Source organism: Amblyomma maculatum, chromosome 1, assembly GCF_055883805.1.
Source record: "Amblyomma maculatum isolate TAMU_Amacu chromosome 1, ASM5588380v1, whole genome shotgun sequence".
Lineage (NCBI taxonomy): Eukaryota > Metazoa > Arthropoda > Arachnida > Ixodida > Ixodidae > Amblyomma > Amblyomma maculatum.
This window is the reverse complement of record NC_139344.1, coordinates 478,819,761-478,833,968: the sequence shown is the minus strand read 5'-3', so window position 1 is coordinate 478,833,968 and position 14,208 is coordinate 478,819,761. Positions and strand designations below refer to the sequence as shown.

Genomic DNA, 14,208 nt, shown 5'->3' with positions numbered 1-14,208 from the left:
GGTCATTTGTTCGCGTCGTCGCATTGCACGTGGGCCTTGGTGTTCGATATCGGCTCCGTCGTTTCTTCAGGTCATGGCCGTGGCATGCCGTAGTTACTCGCTGGACGGCGGTGTTGACTTGCACTCTGGTCGTGTTGTCGTCGATGTCGTCGTGTGGAGCGGCGGCGAAATGGCTGTGTTGTCATTAGTGGTCGTCGGCGGCGGAGGATGTTCGTCTTTTTGCCATTGAGCAACCTCACCTCGAAACGTTGCTCTATTTAGTTTCTCCTGCGCGGGGTTGGAGACCTTCTGCGCACACTCTCTTCGTAGTTACGGCTTGGCGACGCTAAGCGGGCCCTGTACGGCGACGGAGACCCCAACCGACGGCTTGCTGGCGCAATCTCCCCGCTACGCAGATAGCTGTCGATTTCTTGCGGTCGTTGACCTGGGCGTAGTCGTGGAGCGTCGGCTGCAAATCTGCGGAGACCAAATCGTCGGTACGGGCAGTGGCGCAGAATGTGGCCGGCCTCACCGCAGTGGAAGCATAATGGCCGGTTGTTTGCTGTCCTCCAAACGTCGCACTTCCTGGGGCCTCGGGGTCATTGATAGGCTTGGCGGGCGGGTTCCAAGGTGCGGTTTTCAGGAAGAGGACGGTAGCGGCGAGGGCTCGGAAAATCATGACGTCAGGGCGCAGGGCGATGTAATGCAGCAGTGCAGTTCATCGCTGTTGCCTCATGTGCTGGAACAGCTGCAGCAGTAGCTTCAGGAACGCCCAGCGCCTGCTGGACTTCTTCACGGACGACGTCCGCGATCGTCGCCACCTGGGGTTGTTGCGATGATGGCATCAATCGGCGGAGCTCCTCTAGCACGACCTCCCGGATGAGGTCCCGAAGGTTCTCTTCGCTTGCAGATGCGCTGCGGTAGTGGCTTGAATAGTCCGGCTGAAGCGGTCGCTTGTAGTGGTGCATCCGGGTGTTCAACGTCTTCTCGATGGTAGACGCTTCCGTTTCAAATTCCGCCACGGTTTTTGGCAGATTTCGAACAAGGCCTGCAAAAAGCGATTCTTTAACGGCTCGCAATAAATATTGTACTCTCTCGCCTTCGGTCATATTAGGGTCGGCGCTCCGAAAGAGGCGCTTCATCTCCTCAATGTACGCCAGGACTGGCTCGTTAGGGAGTTGAACTCTTGATTGGAGGAGGGCCTGAGATCTTTCCTTTCGGACAGAACTTGCAAATGCAGTCAAAAACGCTTCCTTGAAAATCTCCCAATCCATCAGAGCTTCCTCATGATTTTCGAACCAAACTCGGGCATGTCCTTTGTGGTAGACGTAGCCGGTATAACAAGCAAAACTGTTTATTTATACATTAGATAATGGCGCCCGTTTTCGCTCTGCTTACCGCCATCGCCCATGCCGGGGTCTCCCGGCGGTCCGCCTGGTTTACTGCTTGGGGCGCTGTCGTCAGTAGCGCCCACAACACCCCCCTTTCTTGACAAGTTTGATCTCACAGGTCCAGGCGTTCTGGTCGCTTACAAACACGCCCACTTCTTGTGGTGCTCGTGTCCTGCAACGGTTGCAGGTATCTTGATGTACGTCTTGCTTGTCCTCTGTCGGTTTGTACAATGTAGCACCTTGGTTCTGATATTGACTGTGTTACCACGCCGTGTGATGCAGCTCCAGCGAGGATGCGCACCGCTGTGCCTGATGGTAAGCGCTCTTGGCACCGTACCTTGATCTGGGTGTCGTATGATCGTTTTGAACGATCTCTGTAGCCTTCATTATTTTGTCTGAATTCGCTGTCGTCCCACTTCGGGGCTAGCTGCTTCGAAGTGGTTGGTGCTGTGGTGTTCAGACGACGACCCAATTAAGAGTTCTCCTGATGAAAACACTTCCATGCTGGGTATGGCCCTGTAGGCAAGCAGCGCTTCATGTAGGTTGGAAGACTTCCTCAAAAGCTGCTTTGCTGTCTGCACAGCCCTATCAGTCATACCGTTGCTCTGGGGGTAGTAAGAGCTTGAGGTTGTGTGTGAGGCTCCCCAGTGATGCACTAGTTCTTTGAACTCTGTGGAAGTGAACTGCGGCCCGTTGTCTGTGCGTATTGTCCGTGGAACACCGTACCGTGCAAGCATTTGCTCCAAGACTAGGGCTTTTTTTGTAGCTGTCCTCGGCAGCTGTTATAGCTCGAAAATCGGGAGTAGTCTACTAGCGTGACTGACTGTGTGCCAAGGGTGTGCTGGCAGTGGGGTTAGAAGCAGGGGTTCTGTTTCTGGCTTTCTGTGCTCTCTGCAAGTTGGACACTTTTCCACATAGTCTTCAATGTGCTTGCCTATGCCTGGCCACCATATGAATTCTCTTGCCTCGCTCGGCACCTCGTTGTGCCCACGTGCCCTGCATGAAGTTTTTCCAGAACCTCTCCTGTGATGTCTGGCGGGATGATTATTCTGTCGCCTTTTAATAGCAGACCATCAACGAGCGAAATCTCACTAGCCACCTCGACGTACCTTTTCAGGTCAGGAGACAGCCCATACACAGTTGGCCATGATGTAGTGCGGAAGGTAGCCACCCTGGAAAGTGTTTTGTCTGACTGGATGCTTGCCCTGATTCTGTGCAGCATTTGGTTTGAAGCAGGGAGCTGTTCAAGTGCTAATTCTTCAAACTCGCGCACTGCACTCTCGAGAGTTCTTTCTTTGTCTGCTGGTTTCCCAGATGGCTTCCGGGACAGAAGGTCAGCTGTGTACAGCTTTTTGCCGGGAGTGTAGGATATGGTGTAGTTGTACTCCAAAAGGCGCAACCTGAAACGTTGAAGGCGAGGATTCAGCTCGTCATGTCGTTTAGTCGTGAGCAGCGGTATTAACGGCTTGTGGTCCGTTTCCACATGAAAGGTTGATCCCAGCAGGTATTTGCGGAAATGTTCGTAAGCCCATGTGATAGCCAGTGCCTCCTTTTCGATTTGGGCATATCTTTGTTCTGCATCCGTAAGGGAGCGTGATGCATATGCCACAGGTAGGAGCTTTTCGTGCAACTGCTTTAGAAGTACAGCCCCAAGACCGTATGAGGAAGCATTCACAGACACTGTGTGACGCGACTGAGCATCGTAGTGAGTGAGAATCAGCGTCCTGCATAAAGCATGCTTGAGTTTGTCAAAGGTCTGCTGCTTAGCTGGGCCGCAGTGCCAGTCGGCGTCTTGGTGGCGCAAGTCTCTGAGAGGCTTCGTAAAGTCTGCTAGCTCTGGAAGAAATTTCTATAGGTGGTCTGCAGAGCCCAACAAAGACCTGACTTCTGACACATCACATGGTGGGTCGAGCTGGACTATGGCCCTGACCTTTTCCGGGTCGGCGCTGACTCCTGTTGAGTTTACGACGTTTCCTAAGAATGTTGAAAGGAGCACTTGTCGATGTTGAGGGTAACACCTGTATCTTCTAGCTTCCTCAGCACCAGCAGTAGGTTGGTGTCGTGTTCCTCAATTGTCTTCCCTGAGACAATGATGTCATCTTGTAGACAACTCACAACATCTAGTCCTTCAAGCACATGGAGCATTTCTCGTTGGCAGAACTCTGGCGCTTGGAGATTCCGAAGGGAAGCCTCAGGAACTGGAACCTGCCAACTAGTGTGATGAAGGTTGTGTATTCGCGAGAGTCCTTGGACAGTGGCACCTGCCAGTACCCCCTGAAAACTGCTGCATCTGCTAATTTTGCGAGACACACGTCCACCGTAGGCATGAGCACACGTTCGCGTATTATTTGTTGGTTTACTTGACCATAGTCCACGCAGATGCGCCACTCATTGTTCTTTTTTTGCGCGACAACCATTGGAAAACACCACTCGGTTGCTCGCTCAATCTTCTGGATGACTCCCAAATCTCATCCTTTCTAGTTCTTTATTCACAAGTGGAAGCAGTGGAAGAGGCACGCGCCTAGGATAACTGACTGCGTATGGCTCGGCATCCTTTTTGACTTTGATGTGGTACTCAGTCTTCGTGACTCCAAGCCGAGACGTTAGCTTTGGGTATGACGCCAAGAAGTTGGGAACATCAGTTGATTGTGCGAGGGTTTCGTCTAGCTCAAGAGGGCGCTGTAGAATGTCAAGTAATTCTATAGCTGGTCGACTGAGCAGCGGTTCTTTTAATCCTTTGATGATGAAGATTGCTTCTTGGACTTCAGTGTTGCGCCAGGTGACTGTTGCATCGATGTGGCCAACAGTGGCTATCGCTGTCTGGCCTGGGCATATCTACAGCTGTTGTGTTGACTTCATGGGTCCCATGACGGTTCTGTCGTACAGGTCGTGTGCGATTGCAGTCACATCCGCGCCGGTGTCGACCTTGAAGGTAAAAGGCAAGTTCACGGTAGCAGTAATCCTCCACGGCGTGTTCACTCCCACTTTGATTTCGCCAAGATATAGCTCTCCGAGATCTTTTGGTCGTTGTCGGATACTCGAGGTCTCGTCTTTCGGCTCAGACATGCAGATGAGGGCGTAGTGGCCTTTTTTCCCACACTTGTTGCACGCCTTGTCTATCGCGGGACACTGTGTCTTCGTGTGGTCACGCTGTTGCGCCCGGCCAAAGCCGCCCAGAAATTCAGCCGGACGCGAAACATCTTCGGCGAACGCCTCCTTCACAAAATCTGGATACTTCTCTGCAAAGCACCAGTGCACTGGAGACGAGCCGTGCCAAAGGGAGAGAAGCGACGTATTTCAACATGAGCTGAGCGTCCAGACAGCACGGCGCCGTGGCCCTGACGGTGGACCCCTTCTCGCCCCGCGGCGTATTTGAAGCGAGAGCGCAGAAAGTTGTCCCATTGGCCCTGCGATAGTGCTGCCGTCGGATTGGACCATTTGAGTGTCAACGGTTCCCGGTGACGGAGTCTCAAGTGCTTCCGCTCGAGACTCCGAGTGTCAGTTCGTCACTAGCGTCCATCGGGAGCAGTTCACCCCCTGAGAGAGCGGTCGCGGCGGAATCTCCCCGGCCGTCGCTGCGCGGGACAGTCGTGTAAGGCTATATTAGCTTTCGGCCCCAGAGCCGAAATCGTTGTGCAAATGCCTGTAAATCGTGTATAAATCCTTTTCTTCATCTCACGAGCGCCGACTCGCAGTCATCGCTAAGGCCCAGGGAGCTCACAGCCCTCGTTCGCGAAACGGGTGACGAGCGCTAAGCAACCAACCCCTTGGCACAACCCTGTTGACGGTGGGCTACTGTGTGATAACCCCATCGGCACACCAACGCACACCACTTGCAGCGTTCGTCTTCTGTCTTGTGTGCACGTTGAGGGAGCGACTTGAAAGGCACCTTCGCTTCGTTTCGGCGAGTTTTGACGTTTGTCTGGCCGCGAACTTCTCCCATGTCGAGAGCTGGCTGTTCGATGGAGCGAATTTCCTTGTGTTGAAGTTTCACGCTCTCTGAATTGCGGGCAGCTGTGATTGCTTTTTCGAGAGTGAGTTCTGCGTCAAGCTGCAAGTTCTCGCTGAGTTTTACTTCTCGCAAGCCGACCACGAGCATGTCCCGAATCAGTTCGTCTTTGAGAGTTCCGTAATCGCATCTTTCGGCCATCTTGAACAGTTCAGTCGCAAATGCGTCGACGTTTTCATGCTGCTCTTGTTTCCGAGTGTTAAATTGCGCTCTCTCATAGATGACATTCTTTCGAGGTAGGAACTGCTTTTCAAAAGCACTCAACATGGCAGAGCATGATGCCATCTGTTCGTCTGTCAGTTTCAAAGCAGCGAGCACGTCCTCCGCTTCTTCGCCCATGGCTTAGAGTTATGTGTGGATTTGCATCGTCTCGTCCTGTCCTGTCAGACTGGAGATGAGTCGGTAGCGTTCCCACCTGCGGTGCCATCGTGTCCAATCTTCGGGCTTGCGGAAATCGAGCTTTGTCGACAGTTCCACGGCGAGCGGGTTGAACGTCGTTCTCGGAGTGCCGCTCGCGCGCTCCGAGAACGAAGGAAACGCCAGTCCATCAGGAAACGGACGGACTGGCGACAGCGGGAGCTTCCGAAGCGTCAAATAGATGATTTCTTTCTTTTATTACTTTATTTCGTTTTCAGCTAGTTAGGTTAGGTGCAGCCTAAAGAATAGATTTTAGCTCTTGGTCCTAGCGGCCTGGTTTTTTCGTGCCGGCAGCTAGGTTTCTTGGCGTTCATTATTTAGCTATCTTGTTTAGATAAATATTTTTTTTTCTAGGCTATTGGCATTCGCAGAATCGGTTTTTAACGCGTGTTTGCGAGTCGTTTCTTGTGTCTTCTTTTGGCAATTTGTATATTCTGAGAATTCGTAATAGATATAGTTCAGTCGATGAGCGCTGAAGATGTGCAATCAAAAGAAGATAAAGTGTACTCAGCGTTAGGCGCAGGTTAATTTCAAGGAAACGCGTTTTGACTCTGTAGGTGAAGCGGAAGGCAGCGACTTTTTGGGTCGGTGTTGCGTACTGAGTTCGCGTCTAGATAGATTTGATCAAGAAAGGGGCAGTTTAGTGTCTCGTGTGGATGATTTAGAAAATGAAGTACGTTTGTTAAGAGCGGAAAATCAGAAACTGCTTGGACAGCTTACTCAAATTGAAAAAAAAGGGGCCGACTTTATCCTTGGAACCAACAAGGACGAACATTCTAATGCGGACCACGTGGCTTGAGACAGCACTGGCATGGAAGGCATAAGCAAAGTAGGTCAGGCGGATCCGAACCGTCAGAGTTATTTAGAAGCAGCTAAGACGCCGGAAAAAAAAAGAAGTAAGGAAGAATCAAAATCCCAGAGATAAGGACACAGATAACCGAAAGCAGGAGCCAACAGTTGGGAGAGGGAGAGAGAAGGCCCAGGTGCTTATCGCCGGAGATTCTAACATGAACAGGTGCAAGCGAGATATCTTGGAACGTGTAAGGGGTGATAAGAAAGTGTTGGTTGGAGCCTTCCCAGGGAGAACAATGAGGGCAGTGCTAAAAGAGAGTAAAAATAGGCTGTTGAAGAATTCCGCAGAGCGCAGTATGGTAATAGTAGCCGCGGGGCTAAACGATGTCCTAAATGGTGACGCTGCAGGAGTGGTGGAAAGTTTAGCTAAGGGAGTTGACGAGATCAGGGAGATAGCACAGCAGACGCAGATAGTTGTATGCACAGTACCAGAGGTGCTAGATTTAACGGAAAGATGGAAAAGGACGTGGTGACAGTTAATGAGGACATAAGAAAGTTAAGCCTGGAGAAGCGTTTCGAAGTGGTTGAGGTAAACAGGGAGGTACATAAAGCAGGTTTTGGTAGGGCTTTTCAGCGAGATGGCATTCATTTTAACAGAAGGGTGGGAAGAGAGATCGGCTGGCACCTCGCAGGCATGGCTGTAGCTTATTTAGGGGGTCCGCGAGGACTCCGTGCACAGAGGTAGTTAGAAGTGAAGCAGAAGAAAGTGTAAAAATGGAGGCTGAGCCCCCAAAAATGGCAAAGAGTAGGTCGAGAAAGAAAAGTACAAAAAGAAATTTAGCACTAGGATCAGCTACATATATATGCAAGGAGGTAGGAAAAGAGCGAAATGGCTAGAGATAGAACAGCAGTTGAAGGATGAAAAAATAGGTGTGTACGCAATTTGCGAGACTCATCTCAGGGATCTAGAAGATCCGCCGTTTATAGAAGGCTACGTCTAGGAAGGGTGCAACAGAACGAGAGCGGAAAAAAAGGGTGGAGGGGTAGGTATGTTGATAAACCATGGAACAAATTGGCAAATAATTAAATCATCTTGTAAAGAACATATCTGGGTTTCAGGAACAATTGCCGGCATAATGACATGGCTAGGGGTAGTTTATTTAGGAACAGGACATCAATGCAGGCAAGAAAACAGGGATCTTGTTGAATGTCTCAGTGACGATATGAGCCAGTTTGGAAACGGGGCCAATATTATTCTACTGGGGGACATGAACGGCCACATCGACGATCTGGATGGATACACGGATTGTAACGGGAAGCTAATGCTAGATTTCTGTGAGCGACACGATCTATGTATAGTAAATAAAGAAACAAAATGTAAAGGACAAATCACGTGGGAATCCGCAACAGGCAGACGACCATTGACTATTGTCTAATGTTGCAGGAAATTTATAGTAAGGTCACAAAAATGGAAATAGACGAAGAAGGGGAGTGTAGTCTGGGAAGTGATCATAAACGTATTATTCTGCAGATGGGGCCCTTGATGAAAAGAGAAATGGAACTTAGACAAAACGTAAACGCAAAATTAAACGACGATCAAATAGCGCAGATAGCAGCAGACATAGAGGAAGCAATAGAGAAATGCCCCATGGAAGACTCGGATTATGAACAGGTTGAACTACTCATAAGGAGAAAAATTCAGGAGGTTAAAGTAGCAAACCGCTGGAATGGAAAGAGGAAGCCACGGATCTGGTGGAATAAGGAAATCAGGCAAGCTATTGAACAATGATGGGCTGCTTCAAGGGAACACCGAATGGCAAAGAAAGCACAGGTATCTGAAGAGGAAATCGACCAAAAATGGGAATCATATCGACAAAAGAAACTTAAGTGCAGGCCCTCGTCCAAAGTAAAATAAGACAGTCCACCGATCGCTGGATGGCTGATATACACGATGCCTCTAGAGGCGGAGCAAGAAAATTCTGGAACCATATAAGCTGGCTAGGGAAGAAGAATCAAAGAATGCAAGATCGGATTCAAGATAACGAGAGAAATTGTTTAAAGGGCGACAATGCAGTGAACTACATTACATCAGTTATAGCCGAGTCATTTAAGAGAGACGATAGGGTAATCTCCACAAATCAGGAAGCAACACAAGGTAGCAGCATACAAAGCACCTTAGAACTGACCAATCTAAACTGGAAAAAGGCAGAAAAAAATATTCCTAAAAACACATCTACAGGAATAGATGGAATTCCGATCAAGCTGATTAATGAACTCGGTCCAAAAAGTAAGGAAACGTTGTTAAAAGCTCTGGAAACAGTCATAACGAATAAGCAAATTCCGGACAGCTGGCAGCAGAGTAAAATGAATTGGATTTATAAAGGGAAAGGAGACAGGATGCACATAAAACCCTACAGGCCGATTACCATAACATCTGTTATGTACAGGTTAGCCATGCAGGCGGTGAAATTAAAGGTGCAAGCATGGGTTGAAAGTAACAAGATACTCGGAGAACTTCAGAACGGCTTTAGAAATGGTAGGCGCTTAGATGATAGCCTGTTCGTGCTTACCCAATGCATCGAAATATCTAGAGTGGAAAATAGACCTTTGTATTTGGCCTTCTGCTGCGCAGTGAGCTGATACGTTTTGGCACTATAGCTTTGGCTGCATAGCCACAAAAACTTCTCCGGGAGTATAGAAAGTGGCACGCAGATGCTATCCCTTTCATACGTGTCCGATGTAACGTTGTATTCTCGCAGCTGTCATTCCCTCAATCAGTTTGCAGATCGTTGGCATCAGAGTTGCAGCCGGTAGGTTCTCTTTTTTTGTGTGGCCTGTGCCTGATATTCGGAGTAGGATGTATCACTGATGACCCGAGTGCATCTGGCGCCAGTCCGAGTTCCTATGTTTGCCGCTAAGGTTTTTTACCTCCTGTTTATCCCGCCGTGTCCGGCAGACAATTTAGATTTTCAAAAACATATGTGGTATCACCACGATGTCTGTAGAAGCACATGGCTAGGAATAGTTGATTTAAGGGCAAATTGTCTAATAGGTCCTTGCTTCCTTTCCTGCAATTGTCTACGCGACTAGATAAACCAGCTTGGAGAATATGCCTCTATCATTCTATTGAGAGCCTTGAGCGGCCAGTCGAAATCTGGATGGATGCACAGTTTTTATCGGGAAGTGATTACTAGACCTCTCTGAGCAACACAGCCCAGTTATTGTAACGAGGAACTAAGTGTAAGGGACAAGTGACTTGCGAATTCCGGAACAGGCAGAAGTTCGTAGACTACTCCCTTAGGTTGCGGAGAATCCATGGCAACTTTTAAAAACGGAACCAAAGGTAAGAACAGTCTAGGAAGTCATCACAAAGGCGCTAGCTTGCAGTTGGAGGTTGTGGTCACAAAAGATATTCAATGAATAACCATTAAAGCTAACAGCAGATAGCATTTAGAAGACCATAGAGAAAAGCCCAATCGCAAAATTGGTTTGGTTTGACGAAATGGGGTTACATTGAGCTAGAACGAATCATCAATAATGAAATACAATAAATGAAAATAGCGAACGATAGATTAGAAAGAGGAAGCCACAAAGCTGGCGGTATACGGGAATTACAGAAGTCATCGAAACACGAAGCGCAGCTTGAGGGGAACAGCGAGAAGTAGAGAAGGCGCGCATTTATTTCTGGGGGATATCGACAAAACAATTTTTCGACAATTGCGTTACTGCCTAATTCAAAATTTGAGCGCAGCTTATTAGACTTTTACAGCTTGTCGACAAATTGCGGCAAATAATTCGAGGAAGACATGTATGTAAAATTAGGCAACTTTTTATTTTTCGCAAATATTTCTTCTTCAAGATACATTCCACTAAGAGTTTATGATTGTCATGAAGGGAGATTTGTCATCGGAGAAATAGATGCATATATGCTCGACATGCTGCATCAATGCCTTGTTCTCAAAAGCGAGGTCTGTGCAAGCATTTCGCGAGGTGTTCACAGCCATGGGATGCATTAGGAGCGAGAGGAATGGGATGTTCTCTCGCATAAGCGGTAAATTACTGTTTGTCTTTTAATAGACAGTAAAGTCCCGCTACTAACATTGGTTTGGCTCGGTTGGCGGTTAATGCGAGCCACAGGAAGTGCACGACGTCTTTGGTGAGAGAGGTAGGGGAAAAATAGATTGCCACTGTAGTAAGCGCAAGGCCATGCGCCGTGATCCGCTGATGTCAAGTAGTAGTAAGTGGTTGTACTGAATAAAATAAAATAATAATAAAGGAAGGAAGATATTTTTGCCAGTTCCGGTATCTACTATCGAATTGAACTGAAGCACCTGAGCCGGCGCTTCGGTAAGCGGAGAAACCTCGTGTTGTCGCGCGGTCCCCGCCAGAAAGGGAGAAGGCGTGAGGAGTACACGCAGCGGAGAACGTCCGTGGCTGTGTGTTTCGGCTTATATGTAGCTTTGGCATATACAGCCAAAGCTACACCACTGCGCAGTAGAATATAGTCCCTTAATAAACTACGCGGACTAGCTCTGGAATGTTATATAGTTACAAAAATGCCTATGTTGCTATTAAACCAAGATTTTACTACAATATAGGCCAGTACAATGTTAGAGTAGTGCACTTTAATATCGGCACACGACACCGTGCGGATGGATGGATGGAATATAGGAGCGTCCCCTTTGAAACTGGGTGGTAGCAGTAGCTATCATGCTCATTTTTCTCCATATATCTTAATTATTGATTTAGAATGATTAACTAAACCATCATTCTATTTATTAAATTTTGTTCCTACATTACTAACATTATGTCACTTCTCTGCTTTTAAGCCACCAATCTTCCATTCGTTTTTTGCTAGTTTCCACCGCCGGTTTATTCACACGGCCCAGAGCTTCAGGAACAGTGATTGCGCCTGCATCAACTTCCGGATGAATACCATTACATTCGAGTATAATATGGTCAATTGTTTCATTGGAGTTACCACATACAGCACATGCGTCATCTCCATTGCTAAATTTCTTTTTGTAACTGCGTGTTCTAAGGCATCCTGATCTAGCTTCAAAAAGTAGGGCACTGCCTCTTGAGTTATCAAAGAAATCTTCTTGCCTAATCTGCATTTTCCACTTTCGGTATAATTCCACACTCTGTTTCTTTTTCATCGAATTTATCCAATTTTTAACTTCTGTTTTTCACCTGTTGCTTAATGCTCTTTATTTCTCCGTCCTTGGGACTACCATACTTACTAGTTAGTTTCCTAGTTCTTTTCCTCCATTGTGAGTAAACGCTTTTTAAGTACAGTTATTTAAATACTTTAGCTGCCCATCTGTTACTGTCCAATTTCCTCAGGCGTTCCTCATATATTTTACTCTGAGCTTCCCATACTTCGAAAGATGCCCAGCCCATAGTTTTACAGGGAGATGCCCATCTCCCTGTACCGCCTCATTTGTAGTTTTGCCGTGGGCACCTAGTACTAATCGTCCAACGGACCTCTGATTTATTTCTAATGTCGACTGTACCACAGCCGAAGGGACGAGCAGTGGGCGTAACAGGGGTACACAAATCATTCCGGTGAAAGAAGACTGGTGACGCTAGCAGCGGCTGTCGCTTGAGGAAAGAAAATGCCGTGCAGTCGTGGTTGAAAAGGAAGATCGCAGCAGGTTCGACAGTCCTACTGGGAATTCCAGAAGTTGAAGCCCGTCTCGTAATGTGCAACCTGCAGCCAGTGGAATGGAGCAATTAAGGCACGAACTGCTCTCCGCCACCCCCGCAGCCGAACGGACGAGCAGTGGGCGTAACAGGGGGGCACAAATCGTTCCGGTGACAGCAGACTGGTGACGCTAGCGGCGGCTGTCGCTTGAGGAAAGAAAGTGCCGTGCAGTCGTGGTTGAAAAGGAAGATCGCAGCAGGTCCCACAGTCCTACTGGGAATTCCAGAAGTTGAAGCCCGTCTCGTAATGTGCAACCTGCTGCAAGTTGGATGGAGCACCGTGTCGAAGTGACGGGCAGTGGGCGTAACAGAGGGTGCACAAATTATTCCGGTTATAGCAGACTGGTGACGCTAGCAATGGCTGTCGCTTGAGCAAACGAAATGCCGTGTGGTCGTGGTCGAAAAGGATGATCGCAACAGGTGCCACAGTCCTACTGGGAATTCCAGGAGAAGTTGAAGCCCGTCTCGTAATCTGCAATCTGCAGCCAGTTGTATGGAGCAATTAGGGCACGAACTGCTCTCCGCCACCACCGCAGCCGAAGTGACAGGGGTGCAAATCGTTCCGGTGACAGCAGACTGGCGACACTAGCAGCGGCTGTCGCTTGAGGAAAGGAAATGCCATGCGGTCGTGGCTGAAAAGGAAGATCGCAGCCGGTCCCACAGTCCTACTGGGAATTCCAGAAGTTGAAGCCTGTCTCGTAATGTGCAACCTGCAGCCAGTTGAATCGAGCAATTACAACACGAACTGCTCTCCGCCACCACCACAGCCGAAGTGACGGGCAGTGGGCGTAATAGGGGGCACAAATAGTTCCGGAGATAGCAGACTGGTGACGCTTGCAGCGGCTGTCGCTTGAGGAAAGGAAATGCCGTGCGGCCGTGGTCGAAAAGGAAGGTCGCAGCAGGTCCCTGAGTTCTACTGGGAATTCCAGAAGGTGAAGCCCGTCTCGTAATCTGCAACCTGCAGCCAGTTGAATGAAGCAATTAAAGCACGAGCTGCTCTCCGCCGCCACCGCAGCCGAAACTATATGAATGAAACCAATGGTTGGACCTAAATAATAAGCACAGTGTCAATTACAGCCTTTCATTTTATTGACTTAAAGATGCTGTTAGGGATAATACAGGAGCTGTTGGGTAAATATATAATAAGCGTTCGCAACATACATCATTATCATCAATATCATCGTCACCATATTCATCAGCCGGACAATTACATATTGTCTAATTGTTCTAATTGTTCAAATAAACTGTGTCCTGTGCTAGGTGCATATACTTGACCCCTGCGAACTACTTAACCTCATCTTCCGACCCAACTTTTTGCCGCCCCTGTAACTCTTTCCTTACCTTGCAATCCAAATTGTTACTCTAAGCGGCCATCAGTTATCCTGTTTTCGCCCTACATGTCCTGTGCAGGCCCATTTGTTATCGATTTAAACAAGAATATCATTAACTCGAGTTATTTCTCTGGCGAATTCTGCACGCTTCTTATTTGTTAATGTTACATCTAACCATACATTTTTCGTTCCACAGCCCTCTGCTTTGTCTTCAACTTAAGCAGAACCATTTTCGTTAGCCTCCACGTGTCAGCCCCATTGGTCAGTAAGATGCAACTGATTTATACTTTACTCTTGAGTGATATCAGTCAGCTGCTAGTCATAATCTGCGAGTGCATGCCAAATGCGCTCCATCCCAATCTTATTCTCCCTGTTATTTCCCTTTCATGGTCAGAATCTGCGGTTACTACCTGTCCTAAGTAGACATATTCGCCTACCACTTCCAGTGTTTCGCTAGCTATTGTAAACTGCTGTTCCTTCCGAGGCGGTTGAGCATTACCTTAGTCTTCTGGATGTTGACTTTCAAGCCTACGTTTTGCTATTCCTCTCTAGGTTATCCATCGTTCTTTGCAGTTCATCTCTT

At 48.1% G+C, this 14,208-nt stretch overlaps 1 pseudogene; it reads right to left on the bottom strand.

Annotated features, from left to right (window-relative positions):
- Positions 1-257: 257 nt before the first annotated feature.
- On the bottom strand, positions 258-1,390 carry LOC146210059 (uncharacterized; annotated as a pseudogene).
- Positions 1,391-14,208: the final 12,818 nt, after the last annotated feature.